Source organism: Boleophthalmus pectinirostris, unplaced genomic scaffold, assembly GCF_026225935.1.
Source record: "Boleophthalmus pectinirostris isolate CB_2022bp ecotype Guang Dong unplaced genomic scaffold, ASM2622593v1 HiC_scaffold_4, whole genome shotgun sequence".
Lineage (NCBI taxonomy): Eukaryota > Metazoa > Chordata > Actinopteri > Gobiiformes > Gobiidae > Boleophthalmus > Boleophthalmus pectinirostris.
In genome coordinates, this window is record NW_026571353.1 from 38,256,045 (window position 1) to 38,264,782 (window position 8,738).

Consider the following 8,738-nt stretch of genomic DNA (forward strand, 5'->3'; position numbering starts at 1 on the left):
ATTGACAATAAACTTTTTTGAATTTGAATTAGAATAATGTAGTTTCCTCTTCAAAATTTTGCCTGAAGTTGTGTTTTAAATGGTCTTCATACAAGAATCTATATTTGTTATAATTTAGACTTTTTTCACATAATCGCATTTAGAACAGCGCGTGTGTTTCTGCTGTAGTGAATAAAGCTGCCTGTTCTTCACTGGTGTTTTTGGTGCTTTTACTGTGAAAGTTTCAAACAGGAAGTCTCGTTTGTCCGTGTCCCGCCTTTCTGCTGTTTTGGAAAAGACAAACACACAGAGGACAGTTTGACTCCGAGACTCTCTCCTCCTCCTCCTCCTCCTCCTCCTCCTCCTCCTCCTCCTCTCCTCCTCTCTCCTCTCTCCTCTCCTCCTCCTCCTCCTCCTCCTCCTCTCCTCCTCTCCTCTCTCCTCCTCCTCCTCTCCTCCTCCTCCTCCTCTCCTCCTCCTCCTCCTCCTCCTATCCTCCTCTTCTTCATTCTCTCCTCCTCCTCCTCTTCCACTCCTCTCCTTCTTCTCTCCTTCTCTCTCCTCCTCTCCTCTTCCTCTCCTCTCTTCTCTCCTTCTCTCTCCTCCTTCTCCTCTCTCTCCTCTCTCTCCTCCTCCTCCTCCTCCTCTCCTCCTCCTCTCCTCCTCCTCCTCCTCCTCTTCCTCTCCTCCCTTCTTCTCTCCTCCTCCCTCCTCTCTTCATTCTCTCCTCCTCCTCTTCCTCTCCTCTCTTCTTCTCTCCTCTCTCCTCCTCTCCTCTTCTTCATTCTTTCCTCCTCCTCTTCCTCTCCTCTCTTCTTCTCTCCTCCTCTCCTCCTCCTCCTCCTCTCCTCCTCCTCTTCCTCTCCTCTCTTCTTCTCTCCTTCTCTCTCCTCTCTCTCCTTCTCTCCTCCTCCTCCTTTCTCCTCCTCTTCCTCTCCTTCTCTCCTCCTCCTCTCCTCTCTTCTTCTCTACTTCTCTCCTCCTCTTCCTCCTCTCCTCTTCCTCTCCTCTCTTCTTCTTTCCTTGTCTCCTCCTCTCTTCTCCTCCTCATCTCTCCTTCTCTCTCCTCCTCCTCCTCTCTCCTCTTCATTCTCTCCTTCTCTTCTTCATTCTCTCCTCCTCCTTCTCTTCCTCCGCTCCTCCTCCTCTCTTCTTCTCTCCTCCTCTCTTCTCTCCTTCTCTCCTCCTCTCTTCTCTCCTCCTCCTCTTCCTCCTCTTCCCCTCCTCTCTTCTTCTCTCCTCCTCCTCTCCGCCTCCTCCTCTTCCTCTCCTCTCTCCTCCTCCTCCTCTCTCCTCTTCTTCATTCTCTCCTCCTCCTCTTCCTCTCCACTCTTCTTCTCTCCTTCTCTCCTCCTCCTCTCTCCTCTTTCCTCTCTCTTCTCACATGTGCTCCTCTCTCTCCTTTTTCTCTCTCTCTACCTCCCCTCCCTCTTTTTCTCCTCTCTTTTCTTATCCCCCGTCTCTCTCTTTCTCCCTTTATCCTTCTCTCTCTCTCTGCTTCTCCTTTATTTGTTTCCCCTCTCTTTACCTCTTTTTTCTCCTCCTTCCACCCTCTTTCTCCTCCTCTCTCTCTTTCTCTCTCTCCCTTTCTCTCTTTTCTCTGTCTCTTCTCTTCCTCCTCCTACCCTCTTTCACCTCCTCCTCTCTTCCCACATCTGCCTCTCTCCCTTCTCTTTTTGTTCTCTCTCTGCCTCTCCTCCTATACTCTTACTCCTCTTTTTTAACCCCATTTCACTCTCTTCCTCTATCCTTCTCTCTTTTTCTCCTTTCTCTTCCTCCTCTTTCCTCACATCTGCACGTCTCTCTGCACCTCTCTCTCCTCTTTCTCTCTCTCTCTCTACCTCCCCTCCTTACTTCATACTCCTTTTTCTCCTCTCTTTTCTTATCCCCCATCTCTCTCTTTCTCCCTTTATCCTTCTCTCTCTCTCTCTCTCTGCTTCCCCTTTATCTGTTCCCCCTCTCTTTGCCTCTTTTCTCTCTCCTTTTCCTCTTTCCAATCCCTTCCCCCTCCTCCTCCTCTCTCTCTCTCTCTCTCTCTCTCTTCTTTCTCTCAATTTCTGGCCTCTCTTTTTTTCTCCTCTTGCTCTCTACCATTTTCTTCTCTCTACCCCTTCCCCCCTTTCTCTCTTTCTCCTTCCACCCTCTTTCTCCTCCTCCTATCTCTCTCTTTTTTTCTCTGTTTCTAGCCTCTCTTTTTCTCTCCTCTTGCTCTTTACCCCTCCACCTTTTTCTCTCTCTCTGACTCGTTCCACCCTTTTTCCTCTCTCTATCTTTTCTGTCTCTCCTCAACTCTCTTTCCCCTCCTCCTCTCTCTTTTCTTTCTCTCTTTCTTTCAGCCTCTCCTTTAACTGTTCTCCCTCTCGTTGCCTCTTCGCTTTCTCTCTCTCTCTCTCTTCTCTCTCTCTTCTTCCTCTTTCTTTCACAGTTTGACAGTTTCTCAGTTTCGTGTCGTGATCTTTTAAAACTCTGCGCTGGTTTCAGTCTGATCCAGGGTCAGTTTGTGTTTTCATTTTCTTAAAAACGTGAAAAACAAAACTTAATTCATTTCAAACGGTTTGCAGTCGTCCAAACTTCTTCTTCTTCACTTCTCTTCTGCGTTCAGATCTTCTTCATTATTCACCACGATGACTTTATAAACACTTTTCACAACTCCCCAGAGGCCAGAGTGCAGATCTGCAGCAACATCTAGACAGTAACAGATTACATGTACCGGAGTAATCAGAGTACAAATTATGAGTAACTGTATTCAGTTACAGTTACTGTTTCAGTGAGTGGTAATTGGATTACAGTTACTTTGTTGAAATAAATGGATTACACAGCGGGATTTTACTGTTTTCACATTTTAGGTTGTATCCCCCCTTTTTTTTTTTTCTGTAATTCCACTCATTGCCGGAAACCAAACCAGGTCTAAACCAGGACTAAACCAGGACTAAACCAGATCTAAACCAGGTCTAAACCATGTCTAAACTAGATCTAAATCAGGTCTAAACTAGGACTAAACCAGGTCTAAACCAGGACTAAACCATGTCTAAACTAGATCTAAACCAGGTCTAAACCAGGTCAAAACCAGGTCTAAACCAAGTCTAAACTAGATCTAAACCAGGTCTAAACCAAGTCTAAACTAGATCTAAACCAGGTCTAAACCAGGTCTAAACCAGATCTAAACCAGATCTAAACCAGGTCTAAACTAGATCTAAACCAGGTCTAAACCAGGTCTAAACCAGGTCCAAACCAGATCTAAACCAGGTCTAAACCAAGTCTAAACTAGCTCTAAACCAGAACTAAACCAGGACTAAAAGCAGATTTAACAGGACTAAATCCTGCTGTGTGGACGTGTTTCTTCGTCTTCTATCAGTAATATTTTTCATTCGGTTCAGTAAAATCTGGGCTTTTTATTTTCTTTTATCAGACAAAACTTCTTATGTGAAGATTTCCTCGTCTTTGTTTCTCTACAGAAAATCAAGTAATCCAAAGTATTCAGATTACATTACTCACTTTAATTAATTTAATGGATTACGTTACAAATTACATTCTGGTGTATGTAATCTGTAGGGGAATACATTTTAAAAGTCACCTTCTCAACTCTGCATCTAGCAAGCTAACACGCACTTCCTGACCACCAGACAATAAAACGCTTTAGAATTTGATGCAGACAGTTCACAGTTCACTTATTTTGACCTCCAGAGCTGCTTATACAATACATCTGTACTGATATTCTGATTAAAATGTTTACTTTAACTTTTTCACAACTTAATTTTTAACTTATTTTCAACAACTTTTAAATCTCACACAAAACAAATCGCTCAATATGCTCTTGTTGAGTTGCCACCACATGACATCACAGGGTGGAACGGCACGTTTTCAGCTCTGGGGAATTAGAAGTTTATCTTTCCCAGAATTTACGAGTTCCAAAAAAACCCCTCACAGAGGAAAATATCATTACTCACTGTACACGTCAAAATGAAAAAATCGAAAAATTCATTAATTTATTCACACTTCTTGGTGAATATCATATTCAAATCTAAATCTAAATCTTGTTTTCAGTTACTGTTACTCGATCCAATCCATTCACCTCCTATTCTACAGAAAAGCCTTATAAATAAACAATATTTACAAAGAAATAATTCACAGCGAGACTGATGCTTCCCAAAACTAAGCTGCTTGTATTTAATGCTTGTAATGATAATGTATTTATCATTTAATTTCCATTATTAGTTTTGATTTATTTTATTTTATGTTATTTTATTTCATGTTTCCTTTTTTCCCCGTCTATGGTGTGAACTTGAATGTCTGTTTTATGTGTTTATATCAGGGGTGTTCACACTTTTTCATCATGTGAGCTACTTACAAAATGACCAAGTCATAATGATCGACCTAATACAAAGCCAAACAAACTGCACTGAAACACTCTGTGCCCCTTTTTTGGACCCTCACCCACAGTTTGAGAACCTCTTCTTTAAGAGAACTTCCTCTGGCACTTTACACAAAACTGTAAAAAAAAATGAAGGAAGATTTTTAAACCTGTTTTTTAAAGTTCCAAACTGGAGTTACATTCTTTTCTGGTTTTGCAGTGATATTTACCAGCCTCTGCACGTTTACCAAACCAAACGCACATCGTGACAAACACAGATGCATTTGTGCACTTTTGTTAGACAAACTTCAGCCAAATGTGGCAGTAGGTCTGTTCTGTAGATCCGCTCTATGCTGTAGACCTGCTTTGTGCCAACACTGCAACACAAATTTAGATTTTTGTAATTTTTGCTTCACGTTTGGTCTTGCTCTTCTAATCAGCGCACTGTGGGAGGGGCTTGTGTTCGCTGTACGCAGGAAGGAGCGAGAGCGTGAAAAGGCGAGGGGCGGCGTGCTGACGTGAGGCAGATGGACAGGTAGGATGTTTAGGAAGTTGAACCTGCCCTGTGATGCACGCTGGTACACGAGGGCACACGCTGTCGCAGACGAGCCGTGCATAGGGAGCGTGTGTGTTTGTGATGCGCCGTAGAGTCTCCGCGGGTTTCAAATGAGCGCACAGGCTGCACTGAGACGCCCCACACGCTCCTGCACCCGCTACAAGTTTATTACCAACAGCAGCGGCCAGAATGAAATATGATCGCACTTGTTGAGTGTCAGACCTCGAGTGAGAGACAAGACCGAGTCCAAACAAGAGTCCGAGACGAGACATGACGATCTACCCACACGACCTTGGAGATCGACTGGTAGATCGCGATCGACGTATTGAGCACCCCTGGTTTATAGTGTATTATATAATTGTTTATTGGGGTGTAACGATATCCAAGTCTCACCATATGATATCGTCACGGTATGAACCTCACAATACAACATTTATTGCGATATCGTTGGGAAAGCTCACGATATTACAATATTATACATAATAACAAGACTGACATTATAAAATGCTTTGACCGGTCATTTGGTACAACATTTATTGTCATATTCTAGAGATGTAACGATATCCAAATCTCACGATATGATATCATCACACTATGCATCTCTTGGTACGATATTTACTGCAATATTTTGGAGAGGCTCATAATTAAAGATGGGACGCTTTTTTTGCTTTTCAGATACCTTGACAAGATTTTGGTGTGAATTATTTCCATTATAATCCCAAGAATTCAAATCAAAAACATATTTCATGTTGTCTGCGCTGAAATGAATCATGGGATATGTAGTTTCTGATGTTTATAAGCTGTTGCTGCTATAAAACCATGAATTTAATCAAAGGAACTATTAATTCGATATATTGTGACAGCCCACGATATTATTGTGAGACTTTTGACGATACAATATCACGATATGTCGGTTATTGTTACATCCCTATTGTTTATATGTATTATAAAAAGAAATTTTAAAAAAGCTCTGGGGAAAGAGACAGATTGAAAATGCAGGATCTCTTAAACAGAAATGAAACACATCTCTGTTCCAGGACCAACCTTACAGCCGCTCGGGAAGATCAGAGTGGGTCCTGGGGTCGTAGTTTGTGATGCGTGCATGAAGGCTGTTGCAAACTAATACGCTGGGATCCAGAATGCATTTTGTATATTATTTAACAGACATACAGCTCTCCCAGCGCAGAGAAGAAGATGGATAGAAGCAGTTAGTGCAGGGGTGTCAAACTCATTTTGGTCCAGGGGCCGTATCCAACCGACTTTGATCCCAAAGGGGCCGGATCAGAAAACTCATGTCATATAAACCCCAAAAATAACAATAAGTTTAAATATTTGTGCAGAGAAACAAATCTATTACAGAAATCTTTTTTAATTGATGAAACTCTTTCTTTACAAAATATTATAATATTATGAACAACCTGAAACTTTAAGAAAAATACTATTTCAACTCAATGTTTTAACATGAACTTGTATGTAAACAGGAATAAACCCATTTTTTTTGTAAAATCCTGCACTTGGCTCCACTTTTCTAATTTTTGACATTTTTCTGATGAGGGTGTCACGGTCAACAGTCAAAACGATCGTCCTTTAAGAGCGTTTGGAAAGAGACAAGTCTTCATTTGTGCTGCTCTGGTGGGAGGGGCCACGTACAGAGATGCTGGAGACGCTGCTGTGATAAACACCACAGAAAATTAACAAGATTTTAATAGAAAATATAATTACAATATTTTAGTAGAAAGTCAGCTGAGGGCCAGATTAAAGGTCTTGGAGGGCCGGATCTGGCCCCCGGGCCGTATGTTTGACACCTGTGAGTTAGAGAATAAAGGGTGAGTATAGAAAAGGAGCGCAGTCACACACACAGACACACATGCACGTGCACCTGCCCGCGTGAGCCCCGCCCCCTCTGCACCAGAGCAATACACCCACACCCTGAACCACAAAATGCATCTGAGTTCTTCAAAAATCACTTAATTAATATTCAAAGTTTTTCTATTGAATTCAAGTTCTTTATTAATAAACTATAGATTTTCATAGGGGGTCAACATACCATAATAAGATTCTGACCCCAGGGCCAAAATACTATATGGTATGTTGACCCCGGGGTCACCTCACCGTGGGGTCAGAATCTTATACCACACCTGCTCATCAAAGCCTGATCCTCAGATCTCAGGAGCTCAGAGGCCGGACCTGGTCAGGACTTGAGATGAGCAACCTGGGAAAATCAGGTCCCACAGGGGGGCACCAGTCACAAAACACTGTCGTTGTGTCCTTGGGCAAGACATTTCACCCACATTGCCTAGTGTGAAAGTGGTGTGTGAGTGATGGTGGTGGTGGTCGGAGGGGGTGATTGGCAGCCTCGGCTCTGTCAGTCTGTCCCAGGGCAGCTGTGGCTACAATAGTATTTTACCATCACAGGGTCTGGAGTGAATGAATAATGATCTGTAAAGCGTCTTTATGACAAGTGTCTGTGAAAAGCGCTATATAAATTAAAAAAAAAAAACTTACTTACTTCCTTTCAGTGTTAAACCAGCTCAGACTCGGCCGTTCAAACACAGGAGCCACGTCCCTCCTGCGGACAGAGCGCTTGATTCACACACTGCAGCACTCGGGGCGGGTGGGGTTTGTACTCCCACTCTGCACTCTGACTCGAACTCTGCAATGGAAACAACTACTGTAAGAGTTAAATGTTAGGTTCAGATTAAAGAGCCCATATTACACTATTTTCTGTTTCCACTATGTTGTTTCCTCGTCACAACTAGACCTGGAGTTGTGTTTTGTTTCATTCGCACATGTTTAACACACAAACCCTGCAGATACACTTCTGTTCCACCTCGTGATGTCATGTGGTAATACATCACCTCCATACATGCTTTTAACACAGCGTGAGTTATGTGGTCCTTTGTGTTTTTATTTTTTGATTTTTTTTGTACTTATTTTTGAATGTATTTTTATTGGTTTTATTTATTTATTGCTATTCTATGATTTTGCTCTTATTTGATTTTACTGGTTTTATTATTTTAAGACTAGTATGATTATTTTTGTAGTTTATTTTATCTTTTTTAAAGTTGTTATTATTCAGCACTTTGGAAACTGTTTGTGAAATGTGTCATGTTTTTGATGAGGTTTAGAGCTAACATAATAATAACATGGAATGAAACAGCTCACAAATGAATTTTTGTGTAATATATAATATAATATATAATAAAAATATAATATGTAATCAGTGTTGGGAAGGTGACTTTTAAAATGTATTCCCCTACAGATTACAGATTACAGATTACATACCCCGAAATGCAGTTTGTAACGTAATCCATTAAATTACTTAAAGTGAGTAACGTAATCTGAATACTTTGGATTAATTGATTTGCTGTAGAGAAGCAAAGACTGAGATTTCTTCACATAAGATGTTTTGTCTGATAAAAGAAAATAAAAAGCCCAGACTTTACTTAACCGTATAAAAAATATTATTGATAGAAGAGGAGGAGACACGGTTAAATCCTGTTTTAGTCCAGTTTTAGTCCTGGTTTAGTCCTGGTTTTAGACCTGGTTTAGATCTAGTTTAGATCTAGTTTAGACCTGGTTTTAGTCCTGTATTAGTCCTGGTTTAGCTCTAGTTTAGATTTAGTTTAGACTCGGTTTTATTTCTGGTTTAGACCTGTTTTAGTCCTGGTTTAGTCCTGATTTAGTCCTGGTTTTAGACCTGTTTTAGACCTGTTTTAGATCTAGTTTAGATCTTGTTTAGACCTGGTTTTAGTCCTGGTTTAGACCTGGTTTAGATCTAGTTTAGATCTAGTTTAGACCTCGTTTAGTTTCCAGCAATGAGTGGAATAACAGGGGAAAAAAAAAAGGGAT